The following is an 18,020-nucleotide window of genomic DNA, read 5'->3' as shown; positions in this document are numbered from 1 at the left end:
TATCCAACCGACCCAATCTGATCGAGTATGATTGTCAACCCGATCCGTAACTGGTAGAGTAGGATTTTTGTGCAGGTTGAGTAGCCTCAACACTATCCGACCAATTCGCACCCTAATATGTATGTTTTATACTTATATAAAAACATATTTCAAGTTGATGGTGAACCAAATACCTCTCACTAAATACAAAAAATCCTTAGTTACTATGAGAAGATCATTAATTGATTAATATGTTATTTTTTTTTACATAAAAATCAGTTCTATTTTAAATTATCATTAAGTTATATAATAATACTGCATCTTTTTTGTAACCCGTGGATAAGATCGAATACCCACAAATTAAAAACAGGTAGAATATAGTGGGAATTTTTTCAATCAGCAAATAGAATTAGAGTTAAATCCAAATCCTACCCTACTTTGTCCATTACCATCCCATTGAGATAATCAACATGTCATGTTATAATACAAACCAATTATGAATGTAATATTTTAATAAAATTGATTATGTATCAATATATAACTTTTGTTGTTGACTTTTTAGTTATGTACCTTGAGATCTTGTCTTATATATTTTCCCTTTAGTTGGGCTTGAAGTATTTATTAATAATAATATTTCCTAAATTGTGACTATATTATTAGGCCACTACTAAGATAAAGATCCCAAAAATAACTTTTGTTAAAGACGCCTACGTGGCAAGATCTAAACCATACATTCTAAGCCACACTTTTCACTATAAAATACTTAAAACCATAGCATTTTATAAGAAAAGCGTCACCTAATGAAAAAAAGTAAATTAAAAAATTTAAGAGAAGAAATAATTAAATTATCAAAATTAATAGATCAAAAACTAATAATTTTAACTAATGTTAATTGTAATGACACCGAAATTCTTAAAATCAATATAAAATGATTTTTCTCAAAATCTTTATTTTACTATAAGTTTTATTGAAGGATTTCAAAAACCTGAAAAAACTTATATTTCACACGGAGTTTCTAAAAAATGTTACCATAGAAATGATTTCCCACATCTTTATCATACTTTTAACCCACAATTAAATTCTATAGTAGATACGCTTGAAGAAATATTAGTATCCATAAAATTTCAAAGAAATAAGGAAAAAGAGGAACCTAATATAAATGAAATTGAACAGATATTAAATAAATATTTTCAGAAAGATAATCCCAAAAAAGAAAAATTTCAAAATATAGCCAACATAACAGAACTAAAAGTAAAACCACCATTAAAATTATGAATATTGAAAAAAAAATTAGAAGAAGTTACAATACTTTTTAAACAATTAAAAATGGCTCAAGAAAATAATATTATGGAACAAGAATTTCAAATAGAAGAAGAACTAGTAAATTCTGAAAATATAGAAAATGAAGAACACATCCTAGATTATTCAAGTGATGAAAAACCAGCAATTCCAATACAAGTAAAAAATGAACCTGGAACATCTAAGGATAATCAATCTCAATTTAAATGGAAAACAGGTTTTGAAAATTATACTTTTAAAAAGGGATTTATGAATAAAAATTCAAAGTATACAAAAATACCATCAAAATATGTTCCTAAAATCCAAGAACTGGAAGGAAAAAGAATGCTCGATTTAGACTGTAAAAAGAATGAAAAAGAAATTTTCGAGAACTGGTTGATTTCCTTCTTATTAGAAGACTTTACTAATCCAAAACTTAGTGAATTGTTTGGAGGAGATATCTGAAATTATATAGGGTTTCATTACTAAAGGAACTGTAAGAGATTATATGACATCAATAGAAAACCAAATAATAGAAGAATTAGCAACAAAAACAACAGTTTATGATAAGATATTACATATAATGATGATTCTGTATAGAGAATTTTTTGGAAAAAATATTATAGATCATAGACAAGAAGTTTATAATAAAGAATATCAAGAAGCAAAAAACCATTTAGCTAATATTCAAATATATGATTTATGTAATGTGAAATCTTATATATGTGAATATAGAATACATTATTATAAATTAAAAGAATAAGATAAAGATCATTATCTTAGTATGTATATAACAAAACTTCCATACCCTGCTAATGAATTTATAATGGGAAGATTTATAAGATAAATAAATAGAGGAACAATTGAAAATAATTTGGCGGAGCAACTTCTGCAATAAGAGGAAATAAAAGAACGTTGTATGCAAGAAGCGACTCAAAAAAGATTTGAAAATATAATTAGAATTTGCTGTCAAGATAATGAAGAAATTCCTCAAAAATATGGTCTTAATAAAAATTTTTAAAGAAAAAAAAAATCAATTTAGAAAAAGAAAATACTATCCAAACTAGAGAAAAAAAAAAGGTATTTTAGAAAAATAAATAACAATAAAAACAAAAGACAAAAAAATAACTATTGCCCAAATAAAAAATAAAATTGTAAGTGTTGGTATTGCCAAGAAGAAGGACACTATGCAAATGAAAGTCCAAAAAAGAAGGATAAAAAGGACCTTACCAAACAATTAGAAATTACTAAGTCTTGTTTCATGGAACCATTAGAAGAATCAGATGATAATTTAGACTATATTTTTGAATATGTCTCAGAAACAGACTCAGAGACTGAGCAATAATGCTACATTTATTACTATAAAAATAACAGAAAAGTTTATAAATGCTTTCATAAATACTGGAGAAACAAAATGCTTTGCAGGTACAAATATAAAACTTGATTGGAAAAAATTAAAGAAACCGTTAAGAGTTAGAATAGCTGACAAATCAATACATAAAATTGACCAAAAAGCAGAAATGGTTGAAATATTTATTCAAAATTATAGGTTCATTGTTCCATTCATATATATGTTAGATTCTGGAATGGATTTTATCATAGGAAATAATTTCTTAAAGCTATATCATCCATTCATTCAAGAATTAACATATATAGTTTTAAAAGCTCCACACGATTCTTCAATAAATCAAAAATCAAAACGTATAAAAATACCAACTACTACTATAGATAAGATTTTAAAATTTAAAATATTTTCTATATTAGAAACATGTTATTTAAATTTATATTTTCAGATAAATATCCCAAAAAATAATCTTGAAATAAAAATAGAAGAACTTTTGGGTGAAATTTGCGCTGATAATCATTTAGATATTAAAAATACAAATAAAGAATTAGTAAGCATTAAATTAAAAGATCCTACAAAGGAAATAAATGTTCCAAATAAAATTCCTTATTCCGTAAGAGATAGAGAGGAGTTCTCATTAGAATGTAAAGATCTTTTGGAAAAAGGAATTATAAGATTAAGTAAAAGTTCTCATGCGGCTCCAGCCTTTTATGTCGAAAACAATAATAAAATTAAAAGGGGAAAACGAAGAATGGTAATTAATTATAAGAAGATGAATGAAGCAACTGTTGGTGATGCTCATAAACTTCCAAGAAAAGATTATATTTTAGAAAAAATCAAAGGAGCAACTTGGTTTTCATCTCTCGATGCAAAATCAGGATATTGGCAACTTCGTTTAGACGAAGAAACAAAGAAATTAACTGCTTTTACTTGCCCAACAAAAGAATCAACAAGTGTGTTGCTCTATGAATGGAATGTTTTACCATTCGGATTAAAACAAGCCCCAGGTATCTATCAAAGATTTATGGAAGAAAATCTAAAAGAGTTAATAAATGAATTTATTTTAGTTTACATTCATGATATATTAATTTTTACAAAAGAGGATAAAGAAAATCATCTTCAAAAATTATTAATAGTATTAGAAAGATGTAAAGAAAAAGGATTAGTTCTTAGCAAAAAGAAAGCAAGAATAGCAAAACAAGAAATAGAATTTCTTGGATTAATTCTATCCACTCAAGGAAAGTTAAAACTTCAACCAAATATTTTAGAAAAGGTAAATTTATTTCCTAATAAAATAGAAGATAGAAAACAATTACAAAGATTTTTAGGGTGTATAAATTATATTTCTAATCAAAGATTTTTAAAGAATATAACAGAATACACTAAAAACTTATTTCAAAAAATAAGTACTAAAAAAGAATGGAAATGGGAAGAAGAAGATAGTATGCAAATTCAAAAAGTCAAAGAATTATGTAAAAAGCTTTCAGAACGTTATATTCCAGAAGAAAACGACTACTTAATAGTAGAAACAGATGCTTCAGACATAACCTGGTCAGGATGTCTAAAAGGTAAGAAAGCTATAAAAAGCTTGGAACAAGAAAAAGAATCACTAGATTCTAAATATTCTCCAAAGAAATTACTTTGCAGGTATATTTCAGGGATAGAACAGAGATATACTACTCATGAAAAGGAAACTCTAGCAGTAATTAAAACTCTTAAAAAATGAAAAATTGATTTATTACCCAAAGAATTTACATTAAGGACAGATTCAAGTTACCTAACAGGTTTCATACGATATAATTTAAAAGTTGATTATAATCATGGACGATTGGTAAGATGGCAATTATTTTTGTTACAATATCCAATAAAAATTGAATATATCAAGGGTGACAAAAATATTATTGCAGATACATTAACAAGAGAATGGAGTTCGTTTACAACGCATTAGATCAAGAAATTAAAAAATATGAGCAAGAACTCGAAAAATACAAGCATTGTCAGCAAATAAGGACACAAATCCAATCCCTCAAGAAGGCCATTGAAGCAATGAAATCAACACAACAAGCAAAACCATAAGAGTCAGCTAAGCATGGTAGACAAACTAGGAGGAGAAAAAATTTCAGAAAATAAAATAATTGCTGAAATTATTAAAAAATCCACTCAAGATAAAAAATATTATGTAATTTATAATGGTCCCATGAAAGAAGTATATGATGCCTAAAAAAAAGTAGCACCATTCACACATCAATCAAAGATAATTCATAAAGGAGGATTTTTAACACTGGAAGAGGCAAAGGAGTCCTTCAGAGAATATGAAGCTCTTCACCCAGAGCAAACTCTAAGAAGAGCAGATAAAGCTTCAATTCAAGCCCAGAGAACATGAATAATGAGAAACATTCCTACAAGGACTGAAATCAAGGAAAAGAAAAGGGTCTGTAAATTAAATCTCAGAGAAATCCTTAATATAATCCTGAATTGGACTGAAGAAAAAAGGGCAATTTTAGAATATTATCCTATTGTCAAAGAACAGCTAACAAAGCTGGTTATTTTTTCAGATGCTTTCCCATATGACACTTATCAGTTTTTCCAGTTTGGATTAATTGATACAATTTTAATTTTTAATGATCTAAAAATTATTAGTGAGTTTTCTGCAGGATTCGTTGATGCAGTAAAGAGATTTAAAAATATGATTGACAATGTAAATCAAAGGGATGTATCCCTAAAATTTACAAATAGTCAACCTATTTTTAATGAAGAAGAAGAATGCTTGGTTTCAGCATACCAAGTAATATTCATGTCTGTTTTTTAAGGAAATTTTCAACCAATTGATCAAATTCAAGATTTAACAATTTACAGTCATGAAGGAAGACTAGCCAGTACATTAGCAATAGTCTTTGAAAGAACTCAAAAAATAACGAAGGAATCTCACACAAGAATTAATTATAAAAGTAAAAATACTCTGCTTGCATCCAGTAAAAGAAATGAAATTGAAGAAAGAGAAATGAGACTCTTAGGTGGAATTTGAATCAGCATTCTACAATTTATCTGGACTTTTAGAAAAGCTCCCTGAAGGGATAAAAAGGAATCTCTGCTATTTGATAAAAGACAGAGAAGACCACAGGTGCTAGCTATGCGCCTCGATCGAAAATATCTGAAGAAAGCAATAATGAAATGGGATCCACCCACATGATAAAAGAGGAGGACAGTGCATCTGAAGCATCTCTCAACATTATTGCATAATGACATAAGCGCTAAGGTCATAAAGCACCAATAATGTAGCTGGTGCAAGATAGTAAACAATGACGTAAGCAATGACGTCATAAGAAGGATAAGGATGGGAATTGTCCATCAGACCCAACCATAATAAATAGATTGCTTAGAAAATTGTACAAAGTATCAGAAAATAGAAAGCAGAAGGCTAAGAGTACTCATATGCTAGGAGAGTAAGGAGGAAGCTGCCGAGGCGATTCTGTAGTCTAACAATGAATTTCCTTAGGAAAAATAGTTTTAAACTCCCCTCTGGAGTTAATATCTACAATCTCCCCTTTGGAGATAAAAACACCTTATGTAAAATATACTAAATAAAGGAAGTTTTTCTCCAGAAAGGTACATCTTTATCCTAGTCTCTTAGTTATGAATTATTTAGAAATCCTAGAATTAACGGAAGAATATGATTATTATAGATTAACTGCTTTTTTAGATAATGAAAAACAGGCTATTCTAAAAATAGAACTAAATCTCAAATCAAATGAAAATTTTAATAAACAAAGTCTTTTAAAAGAAGTTTTTAATAGAAAAATATAATATACTATAGAAAAATTCAACTTGAAGTCCTTATAAAAATAAAATCTGCTAATGGAGAACTTGAAATAGCTTTGATAAATGATGAAGAATTGAGTAAACAGATTGAAAAAAATTAAGGATCAACAAAAAGATCAAAAATTGGATGGATTCATATTAGTACCATACAAGTCTTAATCAAATCTACATATATGAAAGGAATTAATTCACCAATAAGTTTAGCAATCTGTGACAAAAGAATTACTGATGACCCAATAGATCAAATAATTGGAATTGTTCATGGAAATTTGGCAAATATAAATGTTAAATTTAATGCCCATCTTGGATATGCTATAGCATTATCAACTGAAAATCTTGGAAGATCTATACGTTTAACTTATAAATTTCATAGAAAAAGTTTAATGGAACAAGATAATGAACCATTTTCAATTACATATGCAATAAATTATGCTTTAATAAATAGCCATCATAGTATAGTATTTAAAAACAGAGAAAGAATTTATGTCGATGAATTATTTCAGAAAATTATAAAAATAGAAATACCAAAATATAAAGCTATTGAAAACCCAATTCTATTATTAAAAGAACCATCAAGAAGATCGTTTTCATCAAATTTCCAGATAAGAGAATCTAAAATCAATAGTCCTTTAAGTTTATCTAAATTAGAAATTAAAGAAGAAAACTCTGAAATAAAAGAATTAACAAAAAAGGTCGAAAAATTAAATAAAACCCTAAATATTAAATTATGACAATAGATAAGGAAGAAATATATGTAACTTATCAAGATAAGAAACAAGAGCTCTTTGAAAGAGAGAATCGTTTGAATTATTTGCAGTTTTCTGAAATAAATCAAAGAGGATTTGAAGCTCTAAAAATAATCTATAACAAGCTGAAAAAAGAAGTTGAAGAGCTAGAAAAATTAATAGAATCTCTAGAAAATAGTCATGAATCGATGATAGAGTTTGCAGAAATTCTAAAATAAATAATGTTAAACAAAACTATTTTTAGGAATTATAATAAGATTACCTAATTTATGAAGCATAAAAAGATTGAAAAACTAGAAAATAAAATAAAAAGGAAAAGAGTGAAAAAATTAAAAATAAAATAGAGGAGTATAAAAAAGAATTAAATAATCTTCAGGACGAAATTGATGATCTTATAATAAAAAAGATAGAAATAAGAATAATTATAAACAAGTTGGAATTAAATTTAAAAAATTTATAAATGCCTGGAAAACCATATTACGATTTAAAAGAATTAAAACTGTTGAAAGAAAAGATGGAGAATGAAATTGAAAAATTAGAAAGATATTTAGAAACAAGAGAAAGTGTAGAAATAAAAGAAGTTATTGAGGATTTAAGAAATTATATTAAAGAAAAAGACAAATAGATAAAAGATTTTATATATAATAATTCATGTAAAAAAGAATATTATAATTATGATAGAAATTAGAACAGAATTAAAAAATTATAAATATGAAATCAGAATTATAAATATACATCAAGAACTAGTAATAAATAATCATATAACAAATACAAGGGAAATTGTAGAAATGGTTAATACTTCAGATTATGAAGTTGCAAATTATTTTTATCAAAATCCTTTGAATAGAGCACCACCAATTGAATCTATACAAATTATAAACTTATTCGAGGCAAAATATGAAGAGTTAGTAGAAATTTCGAAAGAAGAATTAAAAGAAAAGTCGAAATTGAAAAACCTGAAAACTTTTTGAGTCGCTTCTTGCATACAACGTTCTTTTATTTCCTCTCTTATTGCAGAGGTTGCTCCGCCAAAATTATTTTCAATTGTTTCTCTATTTATTTCTCTTATAAATCTTCCCATTATAAATTCATTAGCAGGTATGAAAGTTTTGTTATATACATACTAAGATAATGGTCTTTATCTTCTTCTTTTAATTTATAATAATGTATTCTATATTCACATATATAAGATTCCACATTTCATAAATCATATATTTGAATATTAGCTAAATGATTTTTTGCTTCTTGATATTCTTTATTATAAACTTCTTGTCTATGATCTATAATATTTTTTCTGAAAAATTTTCTATATAGAATCATCATTATATGTAATATCTTATCATAAATTGTTGTTTTTGTTGCTAATTCTTCTATTATTTGGTTTTCTATTGATGTCATATAATCTCTTACAGTTCCTTTAATATGAAACCCTATATAATTCCAGATATCTCCTCCAATTTTTCATTTTCGACTTTTCTTTTAATTGTTCTTTCGAAATTTCTACTAACTCTTCATATTTTGCCTCGAATAAGTTTATAATTTGTATAGATTCAATTGGTGGTGCTCTATTCAAAGGATTTTGATAAAAATAATTTGCAACTTCATAATCTGAAGTATTAACCATTTCTACAATTTCTCTTGTATTTGTTATATGATTATTTATTACTAGTCCTTGATGTATATTTAGAATTCTAATTTCATATTTATAATTTTTTAATTCTGTTCTAATTTCTATCATAATTATAATATTCCTTTTTACATGGATTATTATATATAAAATCTTTTATCTGTTTGTCTTTTTCTTTAATATAATTTCTTAAATCCTCAATAACTTCTTGTATTTCTAGCTTTCTCTTGTTTTTAAATATCTTTCTAATTTTTCAATTTCATTCTCCATCTTTTCTTTCAACAGCTTTAATTCTTTTAAATCATAATATGGTTTTCCAGGCATTTATAAATTTTCTAAATTTAATTCAAACTTGTTTATAATTATTCTTATTTCTATCTTTTTTATTATAAGATCATCAATTTCGTCCTGAAGATTATTTAATTCTTTTTTATACTCCTTTATTTTATTTTTTAATTTTTTCGCTCTTTTCCTTTTTATTTTATTTTTTGGTTTTTCAATCTTTTTATGCTTCATAAATTAGCTAATCTTATTATAATTCCTAAAAATAGTTTTGTTTAACATTATTTATTTTAGAATTTCTGCAAACTCTATCATCGATTCATGACTATTTTCTAGAGATTCTATTAATTTTTCTAGCTCTTCAACTTCTTTTTTCAGCTTGTTATAGATTATTTTTAGAGCTTCAAATCTTCTTTGATTTATTTCAGAAAACTGCAAATAATTCAAACGATTCTCTCTTTCAAAGAGCTCTTGTTTCTTATCTTGATAAGTTACATATATTTCTTCCTTATCTATTGTCATAATTTAATATTTAGGGTTTCATTTAATTTTTCGACCTTTTTTGTTAATTCTCTTATTTCAGAGTTTTCTTCTTTAATTTTTAATTTAGATAAACTTAAAAGACTATTGATTTTAGATTCACTTATCTGAAAATTTGATGAAAACGATCTTCTTGATGGTTCTTTTAATCATATAACTGGGTTTTCAATAGCTTTATATTTTAGTATTTCTATTTTTACAATTTTCTGAAATAATTCATCGACATAAATTCTTTCTCTGTTTTTAAATACTATACTATGATGGCTATTTGTTAAAGCATAATTTATTGAATATGTAATTGAAAATAGTTCATCATCTTGTTCCATTAAACTTTTTCTATGAAATTTATAAGCTAAACTTATAGATTTTCCAAGATTTTCAGTTGATAAAGGTATGACATATCCAAGATGGGCATTAAATTTAACATTTACATTTGCCAAATTTTCATGAACAATTCCAATTATTTGATCTATTGGGTCATCAGTAATTCTTTTGTCACAGATTGCTAAACTTATTGGTGAATTAATTCCTTTCATTTATGTAGATTTGATTAAGACTTGTATGGTACTAATATGAATCCATCCAATTTTAGATCTTTTTTGTTGATCCTTAATTTTCTCAATCTATTTACTCAATTCTTCATCATTTATCAAAGCTATTTCAAGTTCTCCATTAGCAGATTTTATTTTTACAGGGGTTTCAAGTTGAATTTTTTCATAGTATATTATATTTTTTCTATTAAAAACTTCTTTTAAAAGACTTTGTTTATTAAAATTTTCATTTGATTTGAGATTTAGTTCTGTTTTTAGAACAACCTGTTTTTCATTATCTAATAAAGCAGTTAATCTATAATAATCAGATTCTTCCGTTAATTCTAGGCTTTCTAAATAATTCATAACTAAGAGACTAGGATAAAAATGTACCTTTCTGGAGAAAAATTTCCTTTATTTAGTATATTTTACATAAGGTGTTTTTATCTCCAAAGGGGAGATTGTAGATATTAACTCCAGAGGGGAGTTTAAAACTATTTTTTCCTAAGGGAATTCTTTGTCAGACTACAGAATCGCCTCGGCAGCTTCCTCTTTGCTCTCCTAGCATATGAGTACTCTTAGCCTTCTGCTTTCTGTTTTCTGATACTTTCAGCAATTGCCTAAGCAATCTATTTATAATGGTTGGGTCTGATGAACAATTCCCATCCTTACCCTTATGACGCCATTGCTTACTTCATTGTTTACTATCTTGCACCAGCTACATTATTGGTGCTTTATGACCTAAGCGCTTATGCCATTATGCAATAATGTGGAGGGATGCTTCAGATGCACTGTCCTCCTCTTTTATCATGTGGGTGGATCACATTTCATTATTGCTTTCTTCATATATTTCCGAGGCGCATAGCTAGCACTTGTGGTCTTTTCTGTCTTTTATCAAATAGTAGAGATTCCTTTTTATCCCTTCAGGGAGCTTTTCTAAAAGTCCAGATAAATTGTAGAATGTTGATTCAAATTTCACCAAGAGTCTCATTTCTCTTTCTTCAATTTCATTTCTTTTACTGGACACATGCAGAGTATTTTTACTTTTATAATTAATTCTTGTGTGAGATTCCTTCGTTATTTTTTGAGTTCTTACAAAGACCCTTGCTAATGTGCTGGCTAGTCTTCCTTCATGACTGTAACTTGTTAAATCTTGAATTTGATCAATTGGTTGAAAATTTTTTGAAAAAATGGACATGAATATTACTTGGTATGCTAGAACCAAGCATTCTTCTTCATTAAAAATAGGTTGACTATTTGTAAATTTTAGGGATACATCCCTTGGATTTACATTGTCAATCATATTTTTAAATCTCTTTATTGCATCAACGAATCCTGCAGGAAACTCACTAATAATTTTTAGATCATTAAAAATTAAAATTGTATCAATTAATCCATACTGAAAAAACTGATAAGTGTCAGATGGGGAAGCATCTGGAAAAATGACCAGCTTTGTTAGCTGTTCTTTGACAATAGGATAATATCCCAAAATTGCCCTTTTTTCTTCAGTCCAATTCCGAATTATATTAAGGGTTTCTTTGAGATTTGATCTACAGACCTTTTTTTTCCTTGATTTCAGCCCATGTAGAAATGTTTCTCATTATTCTTGTTCTCTGGGCTTGAATTGGAGCTTTATCTACTCTTCTTAGGGTTTGCTCTGGGTGAAGAGCTTCATATTCCCTGAAGGACTCCTTTGCCTCTTCCAGTGTTAAAAATTCTCCTTTATGAATTATCTTTGATTGATGTGTGAATGGTGCTGCTTTTTCCCAGGCATCATATACTCCTTTCATGGGACCATTATAAATTACATAATATTTTTTATCTTGGGTCGATTTTTTAATAATTTCAATAATTGTTTTATTTTCTGAAATTTTTTCTCATCCTAGTTTGTCCACCATGCTTAGCTGGCTGAACTCCGATGGTTTTATTTGTTGTGTTGATTTCATTGCTTTAATGGCCTTCTTGAGGGATTGGATCTGTGTCCTTATTTGCTAACAATGCTTGTATTTTTCGTGTTCTTGCTCATATTTTTGAATTTCTTGATCTAATGCGTTGTAAACGAACTCCATTCTCTTGTTAATGTATCTGCAATAATATTTTTGTCACCCTTGATATATTCAATTTTTATTGGATATTGTAACAAAAATAATTGCCATCTTACCAATCGTCCATGATTATAATCAACTTTTAAATTATATCGTATGAAACCTGTTAGGTAACTTGAATCTGTCCTTAATGTAAATTCTTTGGGTAGTAAATCAATTTTCTATTTTTTAAGAGTTTTAATTGCTGCTAGAGTTTCCTTTTCATGAGTAGTATATCTCTGTTCTGCTGGTGTAAATGTCCCTAAAATATACCTGCAAAGTAATTCCTTTGGGGAATATTTAGAATCTAGTGATTCTTTTTCTTGTTCCAAGTTTTTTATAGCTTTCTTAGCTTTTAGACATCCTGACCAGGTTATGTCTGAAGCATCTGTTTCTACTATTAAGTAGTCATTTTCTTCTGGAATATAAAGTTTTGGAAGCTTTTTACATAATTCTTTGACTTTTTGAATTTGCATACTATCATCTTCTTCTCATTTCCATTCTTTTTTAGTACTTATTTTTGGAAATAAGTTTTTAGTGTATTCTCTTATATTCTTTAAAAATCCTTGATCAGAAATATAATTTATACACCCTAAAAATCTTTGTAATTATTTTCTATCTTCTATTTTATTAGGAAATAAATTTACCTTTTCTAAAACATTTGGTTGAAGTTTTAACTTTCCTTGAGTGGATAGAATTAATCCAAGAAATTCTATTTCTTGTTTTGCTATTCTTGCTTTCTTTTTGTTAAGAACTAATCCTTTTTCTTTACATCTTTCTAATACTATTAATAATTTTTGAAGATGATCTTCTTTATCCTGTTTTGTAAAAATTAATATATCATGAATATAAACTAAAACAAATTCATTTAACTCTTTTAGATTTTCTTCCATAAATCTTTGATAGATACCTAGGGCTTGTTTTAATCCGAATGGTAAAACATTCCATTCATAGAGCAACACACTTGTTGATTCTTTTGTTGGTAAGTTAAAGCAGTTAATTTCTTTATTTCTTCGTCTAAACGAAGTTGCCAAAATCCTGATTTTGCATCGAGGGATGAAAATCAAGTTGCTCCTTTGATTTTTTCTAAAATAGAATCTTTTCTTGAAAGTTTATGAGCATCACCAACAGTTGCTTCATTCATCTTCTTATAATTAATTACCATTCTTCGTTTTCTCCTTTTAATTTCATTATTGTTTTCGACATAAAAGGCTGGAGCCACATGAGAACTTTTACTTAATCTTATAATTCCTTTTTCCAAAAAATCTTTACATTCTAATGAGAACTCGTCTCTATCTCTTACGGAATAAGGAATTTTATTTGGAACATTTATTTTCTTTGTAGGATCTTTTAATTTAATGCTTACTAATTATTTATTTGTATTTTTAATATCTAAAGGATTATCAGTGCAAATTTCACCCAAAAGTTCTTCTATTTTTATTTTAAGATTATTTTTTGGGATATTTATCTGAAAATATAAATTTAAATAACATGTTTCTAATATAGAAAATATTTTAAATTTTAAAATCTTATCTATAGTAGTAGTTGGTATTTTTATACGTTTTGATTTTTGATTTATTGATGAATCGTGTGGAGCTTTTAAAACTATATATGTTAATTCTTGAATGAATGGATAATATAGCTTTAAGAAATTATTTCCTATGATAAAATTCATTCCAGAATCTAACATATACATGGATGGAACAATGAACATATAATTTTGAATAAATGTTTCAACAATTTCTACTTTTTGGTCAATTTTATGTATTGATTTGTCAGCTATTCTAACTCTTAACGGTTTCTCTAATTTTTTCCAATCAAGTTTTATATTTGTACTAGTAAAGCATTGTGTTGCTCCAGTATCTATGAAAGTATTTATAAACTTTTCTGTTATTTTTATAGTAATAAACGTAGCATTATTGCTTAGTCTCTAAGTCTGTTTCTAAGACATATTCAAAAATATAGTCTAAATTATCATCTGATTCTTCTAATGGTTCCATGAAATAAGACTTAGCAATTTCTAATTGTTTGGTAAGGTCCTTTTTATCCTTCTTTTTTGGACATTCATTTGCATAGTGTCATTCTTCTTAGCAATACCAACACTTACAATTTTCTTTTTTATTAGGGCAATAGTTATTTTTTTGTCTTTTGTTTTTATTGTTATTTCTTTTTCTAAAATACCTCTTTTTTCTCCAGTTTGGATAGTATTTTCTTTTTCTAAATTGATATTTTTTTTTTCTTTGAAAATTTTTATTAAGACCATATTTTTTACGAATTTCTTCATTATCTTGACAACAAATTCTAATTATATTTTCAAATCTTTTTTGAGTCGCTTCTTGCATACAACGTTCTTTTATTTCCTCTCTTATTGCAGAAGTTGCTCCGTCAAAATTATTTTCAATTGTTCCTCTATTTATTTCTCTTATAAATCTTCCCATTATAAATTCATTAGCAGAGTATGGAAGTTTTGTTATATACATACTAAGATAATGGTCTTTATCTTTTTCTTTTAATTTATAATAATGTATTCTATATTTACATATATAAGATTCCACATTACATAAATCATATATTTGAATATTAGTTAAATGGTTTTTTGCTTCTTGATATTCTTTATTATAAACTTCTTGTCTATGATCTATAATATTTTTTCCGAAAAATTCTCTATACAGAATCATCATTATATGTAATATCTTATCATAAACTGTTATTTTTGTTGCTAATTCTTCTATTATATTTAGTTTTCTATTGATGTCATATAATCTCTTACCGTTCCTTTAGTATGAAACCCTATATAATTCCAGATATCTCCTCCAGACAATTCACTAAGTTTTGGATTAGTAAAGGCTTCTAATAAGAAGGAATTCACCAGTTTTCGAAAATTTCTTTTTCATTCTTTTTCAGTCTAAATCGAGCATTCTTTCTCCTTCCAATTCCTGGATTTTAGGAACGTATTTTGATGGTATTTTTGTATACTTTGAATTTTTATTCATAAATCCCTTTTTAAAAGCATAATTTTTAAAACCTGTATCACATTTAAATTGAGATTGATTATCCTTATATGTTCCAGCTTCATTTTTTACTTGTATTGGAATTGATGGTTCTTCATCACTTGAATAATCTAGGATGTGTTCTTCATTTTCTATATTTTCAGAATTTACTAGTTCTTCTTCTATTTGAAATTCTTGTTCCATAATATTATTTTCTTGAGCCATTTTTTATTGTTTAAAAAGCATTGTAATTTCTTCTAATTTTTCTTCAATATTCATAATTTTAATGGTGGTTTTACTTTTAGTTCTGTTATGTTGGCTATATTTTGAAATTTTTTTTAGAATTATCTTTCTAAAAATATTTATTTAATATCCGTTCAATTTCGTTTATATTAGGTTCCTCTTTTTCCTTATTTCTTTGAAATTTTATGGATACTAATATTTTTTCAAGCATATCTACTATAGAATTTAATTGTGGGTTAAAAGTATGATAAAGATGTGGGGAATCGCCAATGAGTAATATTTCAAATGGCATAAACTCCCCATACTCAATAATGGCATAGACTCCCCATACTCAATTAAGAGATTGCGGGTTCGAGTCTCCTATCTTTCCAACTTTTTGCCAATGAGTAATAGCTCAAATGGCATAGACTCCCCATACTCAATTAAGAGGTTGCGGGTTCGAGTCTCCTATCTTCCAAATTTTTGCCAATGAGTAATAGCTCAAATGGCATAGACTCCCCATACTCAATTAAGAGGTTGCGGGTTCGAGTCTCCTATCTTTCCAAATTTAGCCAATGAGTAATAGCTCAAATGGCATAGACTCCCCATACTCAATTAAGAGGTTGCGGGTTCGAGTCTCCTATCTTTCCAAATTTTTAGCCAATGAGTTATAGCTCAAATGACATAGACTCCCCATACTCAATTAAGAGGTCGCGGGTTCGAGTCAAATATCTTTCCAAATTTAGCCAATGAGTAATAGCTCAAATGGCATAGTCTCCCCATACTCAATTAAGAGGTTGCGGGTTCGAGTCTCATATCTTTGGTAAAAAAAAAAGATGTGGGGAATCATTTCTATGGTAACATTTTTAGAAACTCCGTGTGAAATATAAGTTTTTTCAGGTTTTTGAAGTCCTTCAATAAAACTTATAGTTCGTTTATAACGCATTAGACCAAGAAATTCAAAAACATGAGCAAGAACTCGAAAATTACAAGCATTGTCAGCAAATAAGGACACAGATCCAATCCCTCAAGAAGTTGAAATCAACACAATATGCAAAACTATCAGAGTTCAGCCAGTTAAGCATGGTTGACAAACTAGGAGGAGAAAAAATTTCAGAAAATAAAATAATTGCTGAAATTATTAAAAAATCCACCCAAGATAAAAAATATTATGTAATTTATAATGGTTCCATGAAAGGAGTATATGATGCTTGGAAAAAAGCAGCACCATTCATACATCAATCAAAGATAATTCATAAAGGATGATTTTTAACGTTGAAAGAGGCAAAGGAGTCCTTCATGGAATATGAAGCTCTTCACCCAGAGCAAACCCTAAGAAGAGCAGATTAAGCTCCAATTCAAGCCTAGAGAATAGGAATAATGAGAAACATTCCTACAAGGGCTGAAATCAAGGAAAAAAAAGTGTCTGTAGATCAAATCTCAGAGAAACCCTTAATATAATCTTGAATTGGACTGAAGAAAAAATGGCAATTTTGGAATATTATCCTAATGTCAAAGAACAGCTAACAAAGCTGGTTATTTTTCCAGATGCTTCCCCATCTGACACTTATCAGTTTTTTCAGTATGGATTAATTGATACAATTTTAATTTTTAATGATCTAAAAATTATTAGTGAGTTTCCTGCAGGATTCGTTGATGCAGTAAAGAGATTTAAAAATATGATTGACAATGTAAATCAAAGGGATGTATTCCTAAAATTTACAAATAGTCAACCTATTTTTAATGAAGAAGAAGAATGCTTGGTTCTAGCATACCAAGTAATATTCATGTTCGTTTTTTCAGAAAATTTTCAACCAATTGATCAAATTCAAGATTTAACAATTTATAGTCATGAAGGAAGACTAGCCAGTACATTAGCAAGGGTCTTTGAAAGAACTCAAAAAATAACGAAGGAATCTCACACAAGAATTAATTATAAAAGTAGAAATACTCTGCTTGTGTCCAGTAAAAGAAATGAAACTGAAGAAAGAGAAATGAGACTCTTAGGTGAAATTTGAATCAGCATTCTACAATTTATCTAGACTTTTAGAAAAGCTCCCTGAAGGGATAAGAAGGAATCTCTGCTATTTGATAAAAGACAGAGAAGACCACAGGTGCCAGCTATGCGCCTCGGAAATATATGAAGAAAGCAATAATGAAATGGGATCCACCCACATGATAAAAGAGGAGGACAGTGCATCTGAAGCATCCCTCAACATTATTGCATAATGGCATAAGCGCTTAGGTCATAAAGCACCAATAATGTAGCTGGTGCAAGATAGTAAACAATGACGTAAGCAATGACGTCATAAGAAGAGTAAGGATGGAAATTGTCCATCAGACCCAACCATTATAAATAGATTGCTTAGGCAATTGTAGAAAGTATCAGAAAACAAAAAGCAAAAGGCTAAGAGTACTCATATGCTAGGAGAGCAAGGAGGAAGCTATCGAGGCAATTCTGTAGTCTGACAAAGAATTTTCTTAGGCTATGTTTGGTTGGAAGGAAAGAAATAGAGAGGAAGGAAATAGAAAGGAAAGAAAGAAAAGAAAAGAAATTAGGTGGATTTTTATTTTCTTT

The sequence above is a fragment of the Arachis hypogaea genome, chromosome 18 (genome assembly GCF_003086295.3).
Source record: "Arachis hypogaea cultivar Tifrunner chromosome 18, arahy.Tifrunner.gnm2.J5K5, whole genome shotgun sequence".
NCBI classification, from domain to species: Eukaryota; Viridiplantae; Streptophyta; class Magnoliopsida; order Fabales; family Fabaceae; genus Arachis; species Arachis hypogaea.
Note: the sequence above shows the minus strand (reverse complement) of the source record.